Source organism: Dipodomys merriami, unplaced genomic scaffold, assembly GCF_024711535.1.
Source record: "Dipodomys merriami isolate MVZ:Mamm:240054 unplaced genomic scaffold, mDipMer1.0.p SCAF_278, whole genome shotgun sequence".
In the NCBI taxonomy this organism is placed as follows: Eukaryota; Metazoa; Chordata; class Mammalia; order Rodentia; family Heteromyidae; genus Dipodomys; species Dipodomys merriami.
In genome coordinates this window covers 10,458-27,373 of record NW_027204248.1, presented here as the reverse complement: position 1 = coordinate 27,373, position 16,916 = coordinate 10,458, and the positions used below count along the sequence as shown (strand labels likewise).

The window sequence follows — 16,916 nt, the reverse complement described above, 5'->3', positions numbered from 1 at the left end:
AACCAATCAACTAAGTGATTTGAGAACAAACACTGAACACCAAATTAAGGAAGTAAAGAAATTCATACAAGACCTAAAACAGAGCTTCAACAAAGAACTTGAAGCCATCAAAGCTGACCAATTAGAAGGAAAAGAGATAAAAAACAAAGTAGAGAGTCTTGACAGCAGGTTAGACCATGCAGAAGATCGAATCTAAGGGATTGAAGACAGCCTAGATATTATAGAGAAAGAACATACAACCATCCAAGACAAGTGCAAGAAATATGATAGGTCTATCCAACACCTGGAAGACACCATCAGAAGGCCCAATCTAAGGATAATGGGTGTAGAGGAGCACCTAGAAACAGAAGTTAATGGTCTAGGAAATTTGTTTAACAGGATCCTAGCAGAGAACTTCAAAACATACAAAAAGTTAGGCCTATTCAGATACAAGAAGCTTTTAGAACCCCAAATAGACCAGACCAGAAAAGGACATCCCACTGTCACATTATAATCCACACAGGATAAACCCAGACCAAGGAAAAGATCCTTAAAGCTGTCAAGGAGAAAAGGTTAATCACCTATAAAGGGAAACCAATCAGAATTACCTCAGATTTCTCAGCAGAGACAATCACAGCAAGAAGAGCCTGGAATGACGTATGCCATGCCCTAAAAACAAACAACTATCAACCAAGAATACTGTACCCAGCTAAACTCTCCTTCATAACTGAAGGCCAAATAAAAACCTTCCATAGCAAAGAAAAATTGAAACAATACATCTCCACCAAACCAGCCCTGCAAAAGATTCTTAAAGATGTCCTACACATAGAAAACCAACAAGAACACAACAAAGGCCAAGAAACTGCACCCAAACTGAGAATCCAAGAACCTTAGGAAGAACCCAGTTTTCACAGCCCCCAAGAAGGTGGATAACATGGCAGGCACCCCCAAATATCTCTCAGTCCTATCTCTTAACGTTAACGGACTGAACTCTCCAATTAAGCGACATAGACTATCTAGTTGGATTAAAAAACAAGACCCTTCTATCTGCTGCCTGCAGGAGTCACATCTTGCCCGTAAAATCTGCAATAAACTTCTTAACAAAAGCCAGCCACAAGTGAGCTGAGGTTGGAAGTGGTAGGACACGGGCCTTGAGCATAAACAGGCTCAGAGACAGTGTCCCGGTCCCTGAGTTCAAGCCTAGGACAAACCAATAAAACAAAAACGAAAATAAAAGAAATCCCAAATTTAGCATTTTTCTCACTGTATACAGATACACGTAATTAAGGAAATTGCTTCCCGTTTTACATACAGGTAGAAGAAAGAAGATGTCACACAATTAGTCTCTTCATACCATGTTATACCAAAGCCTCAGAAAATCGCCCTTTTTCTAAATTTATAAATTAATATCATCCATTTGTTGCCAACTCTGTCGACATTATTCACATTATCATTTTATACATGAAGTGTTGGGATATCTATTAACAGTTCTAATTATAACTCTCATGAAAGAAACTTCTAGGCAAATAGAATTCCAGAAACATTTGTAAATTTGTCAATTAAACCCTCTATTTAAAAAGAATTTTGTAGTATCCTATAGAATATGAAATTACAAACAAAACCAAAACATTTATTTTAAATCTAAACTCTAATTTAGCAAGATCTACATATTGCTACATTAGATTAACTTTGCTATTTTTTCAGCCTTAAGCTTTTGAAATCCTTCATCCTATCCTTGGAATATATCAGAATGATGATTACTTACTTTTTCAAATTTTGGATGGGAATCATGAGCCATTTTGCATCTAAGAATGTTCTGTAATGAAGAGAACATTTAAAACACAACTGAGGATTACATATGAGTTGCATTTCAATAGGAAACTTGACTTCTCAAAACATAATGACAAAATTAGCCCATGCTTCCAACTTTTTATTCCTTTCTTGTTTGGTTTGTTTTATTAAGACAAAATTATACTACCTGGTCCAGGGAAGGTATCACTGTGTAATTCCACTATCTAATCTCCTTTCTTAGTCTGAGTGCTAGAATTCTAGCCTTGTATCACATTGCCCCTCCATAGTTTCTTGGTTTATTTAATCTAGATACAGACTAGCAATTCTGAATTTCTCCAATAATATTATCCACTATACTGCTCAGAGTGTTCATGTACTCTTTTCAAAGATGTTCTAACATTTGACACAGGATATGAACATTTTCAGATGCACCTGCAGGAGTCTCTGATTCATTCCTCCATGGACCGGTTCCCATTAATAATCATTACTTGACTCTCTTACTATCTCTGGTCCTTATCTATGTAAGTAATATTCTTAAAATTTTTTGAAGAAGGTTCTCTTGAGGACTTTCTAACATTAAAAATTATCACTTGGTTCTAGTCTTACTCAGGACATATTTTCTATTGTTTTCCAACTTTTCCACATATTCTGAGAGTTGCTTCATATGTGTATTTGTGTGTGCATATAAGTGTCTCTGTATATATGTGTATGATTGTATGTATGTATGCAAAAGCGTCAAGATCTTATTCAGCAATCTTGCTCATGACTGGTATTCCAATACTTGAGCCATGTTTCCAATCCAGCTTTTGGTTGGTTAATTATAGCTTCTCAAAGACTGTTCTGCCCAGGCTGGATGCAAACTGAACTTCCCAAACACCTTTATATTCTTAGGTTTTATTCCTCCAGTAGTATCAACTTTTAAATTACAAACATTTTTGTGAGTGAAAAAGCTAAGTTGTAGCCTATATTTTTAACTTATGAATTTATATAAAGATAGATGAACATGCACATTATATATGCTGTGTGTTCACTGTTAGAAGTGTGATCCTAAGCTGGGTGGTGATGAGATCTTCGGATAGGGTTCAAAGCCAGGCCGGGCAGGAAAGTCCTGGAGATTCTTTTTCCAATTAACTACAAGAAAACTGAAAGTGGCACTGTGGCTCAAGTATAGAGCATTAGCCTTGAGCTGAATAGCAGAGGGACAGCTCCCAGGCCCAGTGTTCAAGTGCCAAGACCACCACCAACAAAAAATACATAAGTAAAAGAAAGAAAATAAATGTGATCTTCTCCACCAGTTAATGGCTAGTATAATCCCTGCTCTCTCAGGATGGACTTTTTTTTCCAATTAAGTCCATGCTCTTATATCTGAGTTGCATTGGAAAGAGAATTATGCTTCCATTCTACTGTCTACAAAGTTGCGTGATTAGCAAGCGTGATTAAGAAAGGGAGTGGCCTCATACTTCCTGTTCCACGTGGGAGTAATGCTTTCTCTATATCACTCTCAAATCTACATACTGGACATAGCTTTATTGTTTCAACGTCGCCTTATTTGTAGAATCTTCTATAGTGTATTGAACCCTTATACTTAAACACAAAACTTCTCTTTCTCCTATTATTGCTATTGTTTCCTTACTGTTAACTCATGAACAGTTGGGAAATAATGCGCAGCACATACACTCACAAAAAAATGATCTGAGAACCTTCTTCCCATTTAAAATTCACCTTACTTTATAGAGAACTTACAAAGTTTGAACTCAATATTCTCATGGAAAATGTATTTAAGAGCAATATAAATTTCATATTTTCTCTTTACTAAGTTGTCTCTGAAACACGTGTAACCTCAGATCAGGGGGTCTTTGTGTTATTTCCATGAAGCAAGAAAGCATTCATTATATCTCAGGCAGCACCGTAGATTGTTCCTGGAAGTAACTGCTACTGGATGTGGAAACTGATCCCAGGAGAGGAATGGAACATAGAGGATTGACAAAGTTCAAGTTAACTTGTGCTTTCCTTTTTACTGTACAAGAAAATCAGAAGGCTTGAAAGAAACTCTGTCCCCGACTTTTTCGTGTGTGTTTTTACTCATATATAGCTTTTCTGTAAACTTCTAATTGAGAGTATTACAAAAAGAAATAATGTGCCATTTGACGGCCAGCATAGAACAAAAAGAAATAACATTGTTTTAAACATGTTCTACTGCAGGGAATGGGAAATTGCCTCAGTGGTAGAGCGCTTGCCTTTCATGCATGAGGCCCAGGTTCGGTTCGTCAGCACTATATAAGCAAAAATTAAGCCAGAAGTGGTGCTGTGGCTCAAGTTGTAGAGCACTAGCCTTGAGTTGAAGAGCTGAGGGACAGCGCTCAGGCCCAGAGTTCAGGCCCACGACTGGACCCCCCAAAACAGTTCTACTGCCAAGAAACAATGACACGGAGGTTTTAAAGTGTCTTACCGCTGGTATTTCCTCCCCTGAGATGATTCTCTTGTTTCAGGAGTCAGTTATCAATTCCTTTAGTTTGGTCCTGAATTCTCCAGAGCAATAAGGATTCCAAAAAAGCATCCAGTGAGTATGATCAGCAAAAAGGCATCTCTTCTCAGACCAGTACTCCTTTAAGCAGGGTCCCAATGAAATATCTGGGGTTTTTTTGTTTGCTTTTTTTTTTTTTTTTTTAGTTTGTGTTGGTTATGGGGCTTGAACTCATAGGCTGGATCCTGTCCCTGAACAGTTTTATTTCCTGATAATCTGCCCCCAAAGCTAGTACTATACTGCTTGAACCAAAAGTCCACTTGTGGCTTTTCTGCTGTGTAATTAGAGATAAGAGTTTGACAGACTCTCCTGCCAGGGTTGGATTCGAACTAAGATAGTAAGAAAGCCAAGTGACATCGACTGTATAGACGTCACTCTTCAAAGAAGAAATATTAGATGTTTATTGTGAAGCTAATATTTTACATTTTTTCTTTTTTTATTGTAGGAATACCTTACAGAGGAGTTACAATTACACGGGCAAGATAACGTGTACATTTCTTATCAAGCATTGTTGCCTCTTCGTTGTTTCTGCTTCCCATTCCTTCCCATACTCCCCCTCTCCAAAGTTGTAAAGTTCGTTTTTTGACATAACGACATGGACATCTCATTGTTGCAATGGGTCCACCTGTATCCCTAAACAATTTGTTTTTAGAGAATATGTCCAGCACAGATTCCATAACATAACTCACCAAAAGTAGGTGCACTGAATAATTTTGGAATTAATTTTTTTGGAATTAATTTTTTTGCTTGGGAAGATTATTGATCTTGTCGTTCCTTCTGGGGAAACTTAAAGTCATATTTCACCTTTTTTGTTGTTTGTGGGGTTTGAATTCTGATCCTGGGCACTGTCCCTCCACGTTTCAGTTCAAGTTGTGCACACTACCACTTTAGCTACAGCACCACTTCCGGGTTTCTGGTGGTTAATTGAAGATTAGTGTCTCATGGACTTTCCTGACAAGGCTAGCTTTGAACCACAATCCCCTGGTCTCAACCTCCTGAGTAGCTAGGATTACAGTTGTAAACCACCAGCACCAATTTCATATTTGCATTTAGGTGGACTGAATGACACTGTGTAAACAAAGAATTGAATTTTAACCAAATGATGACATTGCAGCATTTCAGAAAAATTGAGGTAGCAGTAAATATGTCTCCTTTTCCATTTTGTTACATTAATGACTCAAGAGCTATGGGACCCTTATATTAGCATCCTGTGACATCTTTATAGGTGTATTTACTATCAGGAAATGTTCATAGGGAAATATAGAAAGACTGAGATTTTTAGAAAACAAAGGAGATAAGGTATGAAACAACAGCATAGAAGGAGGTACATTTTGGGAGTTCCGGGAAGATGGCAGAGGAGAAGCTGGAGGCAAAACAAGCTCTCCCATAGAAAGCAGTTTTAGAGTTCCAGTGAAGAGTCCTAAGCCAGAGAATCACACCAAGTGTGCCATCACAGGACAGAGAGTTAGGCCAGAGAGGGAAAATCCAGGCAAGGAGACAGATCTGAGCTCTTGCCAGAAACTGCTGCTGCTGCTGTGGCAGCAGTGGTGGCGGTGGGGGCGGTACCGCCATACCTGAAACAGAGAGAGTCTGGGGACTAAAAGAGCTAGAGGCGGCAAGCAAGCAGAAACTACTCAACACCAGGAAGAACCAACAAGGAGCAGACATCTTCATCCTGCATTTCGCAGACTGGAGACGACCCAGGAACCAAGACTCAGCGTGAGTAGAAGCCTGACTTCCTCACTCCTTCTCAGGTAGCAGAGGAGGGAAGGCCACCCCTTCCCCCCCCCCCCCCAGTACCAGAGATCTCCATCTTGGATACTGACAAAGCTCCGCAGAGCTGCTAGCTCCAACTCAGGCCTTGGAATAAAAATAGGGTCATTTAGCAGGTCACAAGAACTTAACGGCATGACCTGCCAGACTCAGCTCCACCCAGGGAAAAGTCACCCAGTTCGGGCACCAGCCCTGGGAGTGGCTTTCTTCATTGGGTAATCAGAGCCACAGACTGCCCCTCCCTTTAGTAGCCTCGACATCAGTAAACAGAAACCCTGCGAGTGGCTCCAGGCTGGCCTCTGTGAGTTTCTCACAAACTAGCCCCAGGGAAAAGCTACTGTTTGCTGAGAGGCCTCAACTCTACCCAGAACATAGCCTCATCACAGCATTTCCAAACTTGAGGAAAAAGCCATCTCCCTCTTTTGTAATACTCAAAGCACACCCCCATCTCATTGAACTAACTTGGGAGGAGGATCGAAAAATCCTGGGTAAAGCAGAAAATTTTTCTGCCTGTCCAAACAAACTGACTTAAGAAACCAACCAAGCCACAGGACCACAAGCAGACCGGAGACTACAACCAGAGGCTGATTACAGACACAAGGGAGGTACAGGATTTTTCCCAACCCTCCCTAAAAAATCAAAGAACTATTTTTGTCCCTCTTCTTATTTTTTATTACAACTTTAAATTTTTTTTTATTTTCTAAAACTTTTTTAAATCAATTTTTACCTTTTTTGAAAAAAAAATGTTTTCTAGTAACTTTTTTTCCACCTATAATCTTTATTTTAGGGATACATGCATGTGTGCGTTTTTCTTTCTTTTTTTTTCTTCTTTTAAAAATTTTTTTCTTTTTGTGTTTTGCTTAGCTCGACTGAATTTCTGATCTTTTTTTTCCTTTCTTTCTTATGCTTCTCACCTTTTCCTCTCTTTTGTTCCTCTTTATGGGACTTAATTGTTGTTCTGCACATCCTCAGATAAACCCATAGGTGACTATTAGCCTCTATCCCCCATTGTGTACACACTTAATCCACAAATTTATTACTCAATTCAAAACTTCTGAGAATTAAATTCCTTAATAGCAGTACTACCTCTTTATACCTATATAACACTTTAAGTATTTTTATTTTTAAATTTTTCACATCTCCTTTATATCCCTCCCCTTCTCTCAATATATTCCCGTTCTTTGAATAGTTTGTTCTCAAATCTGCATATTACTAATTTTTAATTTTCTACTTTTTCTGGTCTCTTTTTTCCCTTTCTCTTTCTTCTTGTTTTCTCCCTACTTCCATCCTATCTAACCTATTTCCCGCTTTGAGACTAGGACTTAGTTAACTCTCCCTGTACCTTCCCACATCATTCCATTCCTAACACTAATAATTTCCCTAACACTAATAATTTCTGGTTTACCAAATTCTTCTTAGCGGTTCATAGCCCATTAATATATAGTTGTTTGATGTTGAATAGAGATATCTGTTGAACTAGATTGTATCTACAGACTATTGACTATGCAAATTCAGACTTTGGTTGATGCTTGCCTAAAGTTAGTGTTCTTGCACAAAACTGCTGTTACTTTCATCCCAAATGGGCAGAGTAAGCCGGAAAACCACAAGAAAAATGGCAGGTCTGGGTATCTCCACTCCCACTCATGATAATCAGAGGACAGAACAGATAATGTATAATTCAGAGGAGAGTTCCCAAATAGCTCTACAAACACTGCTGGCAAACATGATAAATGAAAAGATTGAAAACATACAAAGAACTCTGTATGAGCGTGATAGGGAGAGAGAGGAGGCAAACAATAGGTCAATGCAGGAAAAGATTGAAAACCTACAAAGGACTCTGTATGAGTGAGAGAGGGAGTGAGAGGAGGCAATCCAAATGTCTATACAGGAATATCATGAGTGTGAGGAAGCTACTCAAAAACTGATACAGGATTTGCGTGAGAAGTTTCTTGAGAATAATCAAAGAGAAAGGTAGGAATGGCGTGAACAGGAGGAAGATAAGCAAGGAGTAATACAGGAATTGAGAAAGCAGGAAGAGAATACAGAAAGATCACTAAAGGCATTCATGGGATCCATTAACAAAGAGCTGAAGGAAGTCAGGGAGACCACAAAGGGAATGCTGAATGGAACCCCACAGAAAGAATGGGAATCCAAGGAAACCATAACCAATTAACTAAGTGATTTGACAATAAACACTGAACACCAAATTAAGGAAGTAAAGAACTCCTTACAAGATCTAAAAGAAAGCTTCAATAAAGAAATTGAAGCCATCAAAGCTGAATAATTAGAAGCAAAAGAAATAAAAAACAAAGTAGAAAGTCTTGACAGTAGTTTAGACCATGCAGAAGATCGAATCTCGGGGATTGAAGATAGCCTAGATATTATAGAGAAAGAACATACAACCATGCAAGACAAATCCAAGAAATATTATAGATCTATCCAATACTTAGAAGACACCATCAGAAGGGCTAATCTAAGGATAATGGGTATAGAGGAGCACCTAGAAACAGAAGTAAATGGTCTAGGAAATTTGTTTAACAGGATCATAGCAGAGAACTTCCCAAACATGTAAAAAGATAGACCTATTTAGATACAAGAAGCTTTTAGAACTCCTAATAGACCAGATCAGAATAGGAAATCCCAGTGTCACATTATTATACACACAGGATCAACTCAGACCAAGGAAAAGATCTTTAAAGCTGTCAAGGCAAAAAGATTAATCACCTATAAAGGGAAACCAATTAGAATCACCTCAGATTTCTCAGCAGAGACAATCAAAGCAAGAAGAGCCTGGAATGATGTATGACAAGCCCTAAAAACAAACATCTATCAACCAAGAATACTGTACCCAGCTAAACTCTCCTTCATAACTGAAGACCAAATAAAAACCTTCCATAGCAAAGAAAAATTGAAACAATACATCTCCACCAAACCAGGCCTACAAAAGATTCTTTTTTTTTTTGGGGGGGGGGGTCTGGTCGTGGGGCCTGAACTCTGGGCCTGGGCGCTGTCCCTCAGCTCTTCAGCTCAAGGCTAGCGCTCTACCACTTGAGCCACAGTGCCACTTCTGGCTTTTTTCTTTTTGCTTATGTGGTGCTGAGGAATCGAACCCAGGGCCTCGAGCATGCAAGGCAAGCGCTCTACCACTGAGCCACCTTCCCAGCCCCCAAAAGATTCTTCAAGATATCCTACACATAGAAAACCAACAAGACCACAATAAAGGCCAAGAAACTGCACCCAAACTGAGAATCCAAGAACCATAGGAAGAACACAGTTTTCGCAACCCCCAAGAAGGTAGATAACATGGCAGCAACTCCCAAATACCTCTTAGTCCTATCTCTTAACATTAACGGATTTAACTTTACAATTAAGCGACATAGACTGTCTAGTTGGATTAAAAAACAAGATCCTTCTAACTGCTGCCTTCAGGAGTCAAACCTTGCCCATATAAACAAACACATTTTCAAAGTTAAAGGCTGGAGCAAAATCTACCAAGCAAATGGCCCCCATAAACAGGCGGGTGTTGCAATCCTAATATCAGATAAAATAGATTTCAACTTAAAATTAGGGAGAAGAGTTAAAGAAGGTCGATACATAGTAATTAAGGGATTTCTCTTTCAGGAGGTTATTGCAATTCTTAATATCTATTCGCCAAAAAAATGTAGCACTCAAATTTATACAAGCAACAATACTTTCCCTCATATCCCACATAGATCCAAAGACATTAATTGTTGGGGATTTTAGCAAACCACTCTCCCCGCTAGATAGATCAACTCGGCAAAAACTCAACAGAGAAACCGCAGATCTAAACAGCTGCATAGGTCAACTAGATTTAAAAGACATCTACCTAATATTTCACCCAGCAGATTCAGAATACACGTTTTTCTCAGCAGCACATGGAACATTTTCTAAAATAGACTACATTTTTGGCCACAAAGCAAACTTGTCCAAATTCAGAAACATTGAAGTTATACATTGCATTCACTCACACCACAAGGGAATACAATTGAACTCAACACTAAAAGCCACCAAAGAAATTCCGGTAACATATGGAGGCTGAACAACACTGTTGGACCCCCAGTGGGTCATAGAAGTGATTAGACTTGAAGTTCAAGTATTCATGATATTCAACAAAAATGTACACACAAATTACCAGCTCCTCTGCGACATAGCAAAGGCAGTACTCAGAGCAAGGTATAGGTCTGAGTTACCAAGTCAACGAATTGGAGAGATCTGAAACAAACACTTTAATGAGACATCTGAACCTCCCTGAAAAAGAGCAGCAAGATAAACCCCAATCCAGTAGATGGAAAGAAATAATTAAAATTAAATTAGAATTAAATGAATTAGAATCGAAAAAAACTATAGAAAGTATCAACAAAAAAAGAGTAGGTTCTTTGAAAAAATCAACAATATTGACACACTCTTAGCAAATCTTATCAGAAAAAGAAGAGAACACACCCAAATAAACTCAGAGATGATAATGGAAACATCACCACGGAAAAAACCCAGATTCAGAACGTTTATAATGGAATACTTGACAAAACTTTATGCTAATAAGTTTGAGAACTTGACAGAAATGGACCGTTTCCTAGCAAATATTGACATGCCAAAATTAACCAAGATGAGTTAAATCAGCTTAACAGGCCCATATGAGGCATTGAAATAGAAACAATAAGAGACCTCCCAGCTAAGAAAAGTCCAGGACCAGATGGATTTACAGCAGAATTCTACAAGGCCTGCAAAGCAGAGCTCACACCAATACTCCTCCAACTCTAAAATGAAATTGAAAGAGAAAGTTCACTACCGAACACATTCTATGAAGCCATCATATCCCTCAGACCAAAACCAGGCAGGGACTCATCAAACAAAGGGAACTATAGACCCATTTCTTTGATGAACATTGATGCAAAACTTCTCAACAAAATGTTGGCCAATAGACTTCAACAATTCATCCAAAAAATCATACACCAGGATCAAACAGGATTCATTTCAGGGATGCAAGCTGTTTCAACATACGCAAATCAATTAATATTATTCATTACATCAACAGGAGCAAGGATAAGTACTACCTGGTTTTCTCAATAGATGCAGAAAAAGCATTCGACAAGATCCAACACCCCTTTATGATGAAGGTTTTGGAAAAATTAGGAATCCGTGGAACATTCCTCAATACAATATTGGCTGTGTATGACAAACCTACAGCCAGCATTATACTTAATGATCAAAAACTAAAGCTATTTCCTCTTAACTCAGGAACAAGTCAAGGATGTCCACTCTCTCCACTTCTCTTCAATCTAGTATTAGAATGCCTAGCTACAGCAATCAGACAAGATCAAAAACATAAAGGGGATCCAAATAGGGAAAGAAGAAATAAAACTCTCCCTCTTTGCAGATGACATGATCTTGTATTTAAAGAATCCCATGGACTCCATTCCCACATTACTCAAGCTGAATCAAAACTTTGGCAAAGTAGTAGGGTATAAAATTAACCCCAAAAAATCAATGGCTTTTCTGTATGCCAACAATGAGAAAAGTGTGGATGAAATTAGGAAAGTAACTCCATTTGTAATAGCACCTCAAAAAATAAAATACCTAGGAATTAACTTCACCAAAGAAGTGAAGGACCGGTATGATAAAAACTTTAAAATCTTAAAAAATGAAATCAAAACAGAACTTAGAAAATGGCAAAATCTCCCATGCTCCTGGATTGGAAAGACTAATATTGTGAAAATGGCAATACTTCTCAAGGCTATGTACAAATTCAATGTGATACCTATCAAAATTCCAACCTCATTCTTAGAAAAATTCATATGGAAGAATAAAATCCCCAAATAGCAAAAACGCTCCTCAATGGAAAGAACACTTCTGGTGGAATATCAATACCAAATTTCAAACTCTACTATAAAGCCATAGTAATCAAAACAGCTTGGTACTGGCAAAAGACCGGACTTCAGAGCAATGGAATAGAATTGAAAATCCAGAAATGAACCTATAGACCTATACCCAATTAATCCTTGATAAGGGAGCTAAAATAATAGAATGGAAGAAAGACAGCCTCTTTAGTAAATGGTGCTGGCAAAATTGGTTAAAAACTTGTAGAAAACTAAAACTAGGTCCTTATATAACACCCTACACAAGAATAAGCTCCAAATGGATCAAACACCTCGGAGTCAAAGCAGACACTCTGAAAACATTACAGGATGGAATAGGAGAAACCCTAGGTCTCCTGGCACAGGCCAAAATTTTCTTAATAGAGACCCGGAAATACAACAAATCAAAGAAAGGTTGGACAAATGGGATTGCATGAAGTTGCAGAGCTTCTGCATGGCAAAGGACCTAGCTAGCAAGATCAATAGAAAGCCCACGGATTGGGAGAAGATCTTCACAACCATACAACGGATAAGGGTCTCATATCTCAAATATACTTGGAACTAAAAAAATTATATCCCCCAACAACATGTCCTCAAAGAAACAGCTGCCCAATAAATAAATGGCCTAAAGACTTAAAGAGAAACTTCTCTGAAGAAGAAAGAAGGATGGCCAATACACACATGAGGAAATGCTCAAACTCCCTAGCCATAAAAGAAATGCAAATCAAAACAATATTGAGATACTACCTCACACCATTTAGAATGGCTATAATCAAGAACTCTAACAACAACAGATGTTGGAGGGAATGTCGACAGAAGGGAACCTTACTTCATTGTTGGTGGGAGTGTAAACTTGTTCAACCACTTTGGAAAGCAGTCTGGAGATTCCTGAAGACTTCACATAGAGCTCCCCTATGACCCAGCAATCCCACTTTTGGGCATTTACCCAAATGTTCACAAACAAGACCACACTAAAGCTACCAGTACAACTATGTTTTTTGCAGCATTAGTTACCATAGCTAAGATATGGAACCACCCCAGATGCCCCTCAGTAAATGAATGGATCAAGAAAATGTGGTATATATACACAATGGAATTCTATGCCTCCATCAGAAAGAATGACATTTCCCCATTTGTTAGGTAATGGAAAGGCTTGGAAAAAATTATATTAAGTGAAGTAAGCCAAGCCCAAGGAAACAAAGGTCCCATGGTTTCCCTTATTTGCAATATTTAGTATATGTATGAGTAAAGCAGTAAAGGTCAGATAATGTGATCTTAGGAAAATGAACCCTTGATATGTATTTAAATGTTTTTTTCTTTCATGCCTTTGTTTCTAACTCATTTATGAGATTATATTTTTGTTGCTTTGTATGACCCTCCCCCACATTACAATCCCTGCTTTCACTATATTTGATGTCGGTATAATTTGTGGGGGAGATGTGGAAAAACAAGTCGTTTACGGGTACAGGTGGACCTGATGCAACTATGAGAAGTACAAGTTGTCATGTCAAAAACGAATTTTACAACTTTGGTGGGGGTGGGGGTGTTGGTGTTGGGGGATGGGGAGAGGCTGGGAAGGGATGTGAAGGGTAAACAAAGGAGGAGGCTGCAATGATTGATAAATGTACTCATTATCTTGTCCCTGTAATTGTAACCCCTCTGTACAGTATGTTCACAAAAAATTAAAATTAAAATTAAAAGAATAAAAAATTTAAAAAAGAAAAAAGAGGAAAAAATGCACACAAGTAAAAAAAAAAGAGAGAAACATTTATCACGCAGAGATTAAGAACTAGCCTAAGAGATTTAGAATGATAAAGGCAATGAGCAAAAGCCTAGTTGACAATGAGTTCTTCAATAACCAAAAATGGTTCTCTAGACCAGTTTCTGGTATACGTTATTTACTATCATTTTTTCCTTCCATCTGGAGTTATTCCTTATTTTCTGTCACAACTAGTAATTAGCCTCTGCCTTTTTGATGCCAAAACTGATCCAAAAGATTTCAAAATCACACTTAGACTACTTTTCACTTTGTGATTAGCAGTGATTACACAAAATCCTTGAATCCTTGAATTTCCAGAATTAATCTTCAGCTGACATCTAAGCACATTCCTAGCATTAATTGCTGTGACTTAAAGAACAAAACTTTTTTCAACACAGTATCCTAACATAAGTAAAATACATGAATTAGGGGCTATTATCAGGTATCAGTATGGAAATAGCAATAATGTATTTCAAGTATGGGTCCTTTATTTTCCATTTACTAAATTTTGCCAGTCCTGGGGCTTAAAATCAGGGGTAGGGAATTATTCCTGAGCTTTTTTTCTCAAGGCTAGCACTCTACCACTTGAGGCACAGCATTCCTTCTAGTCTTTTTCTTTTTTTCTGTGTTACTGAGGAATTGAACCCAGGTTTTCATGCATGCTAGACAATCACCATACCATGAAGGCACATTCTCAGAGCCCTCAATGACTTTCTTAAGAAGGCATTATATTTTCACTCCATAACTATGTATCATAAGTTTGGCCAGGTGCTAGAAAATGATATAGAAAGCAATACAATTCAATAAGTCCAGTAAGGCTGGATGGACAATGAATTTCATGGTCTAGCCAGGGAACAGTGGGGCTTACCTCAGGGAGCTGTTTCAACAGGCTGAGCGAGACAGCTCCTGACCCACAGCCCACCTCCAGAATGAGAAGGTCACCTTGGATTCCAGCCACATGGGGATGCTGGACCCCCTTCTCCAGCACCAATTCAACCAGTTTTTGTAAAAGAGAGAGAGAAGTCAGAATTAAAATGAAGTTGAGTGCCAGTGGCTCAGAACTCTAATCCTAACTACACTGGAGGCTGAAATATGAGGATCATGGTTCATAGCCAGCCCCCGCATTAACGTCTTTGAGCCTTTTATTTCCAAAGAACCATCAGAAAACCAGAAGTGGTGCTGTGGGCTCAAGTGGTAGAGCACTAGCATTTTGCTGAGGAGCTCAGGAACAGTGCCCATGCCTATGGTTCAAACCCCACAACTGACAAGAAGTGTACTTCCTACCACAAGAAGTGGATTGAATAGCACCCATTGTCCTAGGGAGCATGGTAGTGAAGTCAGGCTGAGCTTCCTGTGAAGTTGAAGTCATAAGGAGGTCACCTGACTTCTCTGTGCCTCGGTTTCCCCAGATGCAAAATTCAACACAGTGAAGGATCCCCTTCCTCATGGGGATAGGGTAATGATGAAAGAGAGCCATGGTTTGTTTCAAAATCCCCAGCTGTTGCATGATTAATAACTGGCCCAACCTGAGCCCTTTGTGGGTATCTTCCTGTCATTTGCTCACAGAATTGCAGAGAACCTTCTCTGAATGCCACTCCCTCCATGCCAAGTCATGCTCCAGAGATTCCCTCTCTATAAATCCCTTGTTTCCTCAAAACTGTCCTGTGAGGAGAATGAGGTCTGATGGTTGTGGCCCTACTCAGAGCTTCACTTGTGGTCAAGAATCGGCTGCTGTGGATTAAAAGTTTGGGATAATCCATCTAAATCGATGACTGAGCATGACGCTACGTGTTTACCATCCCAACTACAGAGGACCAATCCTGGTGGAGCATACCTGTCCCAGATAGGAGGACCTCAATCCAGTCCAACTAGAACATATAATGAGTTTCTGTTTCAGAAATGCCCAAGACAGAAAGGTTGCTCCTCAGATCCAAGAAAGTGGTCATGGTGCCCCCAGAGGGGTGTCTGATCCCAGGTAGTGGTGATTTGGGGGCAGCCACTCACCTGTGCTGCTGGGAAAAGCTGCTGGAGGTTGCTCCAGGTGGGGCAAGCAGCAATGGCAGCGGCATTGCAAACACATGGGCCACCAGCAGAGAACCAGGGCCAGGGACCAGGTCATGGCTTTATGCGGGCTGGCTGTGCACCATTGCCTGAGGTTTGAAATCCTACAACTTGGAAAGGCGAGGAGGGAGCGAGGTGCGGGCAGGCTTCTCAATTTCCTACTATACTCCAAAGTTGCTTGAGTCTCTTCCTCACCACTCAGCCACCTCTACCTTCCTCAACTGCTGGTAGTGTTGTAAACTAACAGAGGGAATCCGGGGTGCTACTAGGCAGCATGGAATGTGGGCGTGGTCACCGTTCTTGTATCTCATTGGTCAGAAAAAACCATGAAAGAATGGGGGTGTGGCCAGAATTCTGTGATGCAAGCAGCATGGGCGGAGTCAAGAAGATAGGAGCTCCCCCAGCCCTTTTCTCAGGGAACAATGTCCAATTCATTTGGAGATGAGATGGTGACCTGCTTTAGCTGGATGGCTGCACAGATTGTTCTGTATGTCTGTTTGTTGCCAGACCCGGACCGTGAACTCAGGATCTGGGCACAGTCTGTGCACTGCTTTTGCTCAAGGCTCGCCCTCCACACTGGAGCCCTGGGCTTCTGGCTTTGTTGGCACTGAAGTTGGACAGAGGTCTCAAGGACTTTCCTAACTAGGATGACTTTGACCATGATCCTCCCATCACAGCCTTGTAAGTATCAAGGTGGACTGCTGAGAGCCACTGGTGCCTGTCTAATCATTGGTCTTGCTGATATTCTTGGACAGCCCGGTGAGTAGCCTATCCCCAGGTTGAAGTGGTGGGAGCTGGAGCTCACATTTGGAATCCTGGTCTTGCCACCTCCAAATGGCTGGAGATCCTAAGGAACTCATTCCTATCCATATGAATACCAATGGAATGTGATGTATGTCATGGTTGGGAAGTACTTGAATGATTCTAGGATAAAATTATACACAATTATATTATAGTACATTGATCGATTTTAGTTAATTCTTTATTAAGCAGTTAAACAATCACATTCATAAAATGGAGGCATAATGAAAGGCTTAAGAATTGGGCCTCCCATACTGCAAAGGTACCATTTTTCTGCCAGGACTGGGATTGAAACTCAATGTCTTGGTAACTCTGTTGCACTGTGTGGGAATGGGAAGCTGGCCTACTTAAAGTC

At 39.6% G+C, this 16,916-nt stretch overlaps 1 long non-coding RNA gene across 1 annotated transcript in view; it reads right to left on the bottom strand.

The window, feature by feature from the left end:
- LOC138837876 (uncharacterized) overlaps nt 1-15,778 on the bottom strand; it is a 51,448-nt gene extending 35,670 nt beyond the window's left edge. The window contains exons 1-2 of the long non-coding RNA XR_011375483.1: nt 15,704-15,778; nt 1,745-1,795 (exon numbers count right to left, since the gene is read on the bottom strand). This is a non-coding gene — a long non-coding RNA (uncharacterized lncRNA). The remainder of the gene's footprint in view (nt 1-1,744; nt 1,796-15,703) is intronic.
- Between the last annotated feature and the right edge of the window lie 1,138 nt (nt 15,779-16,916).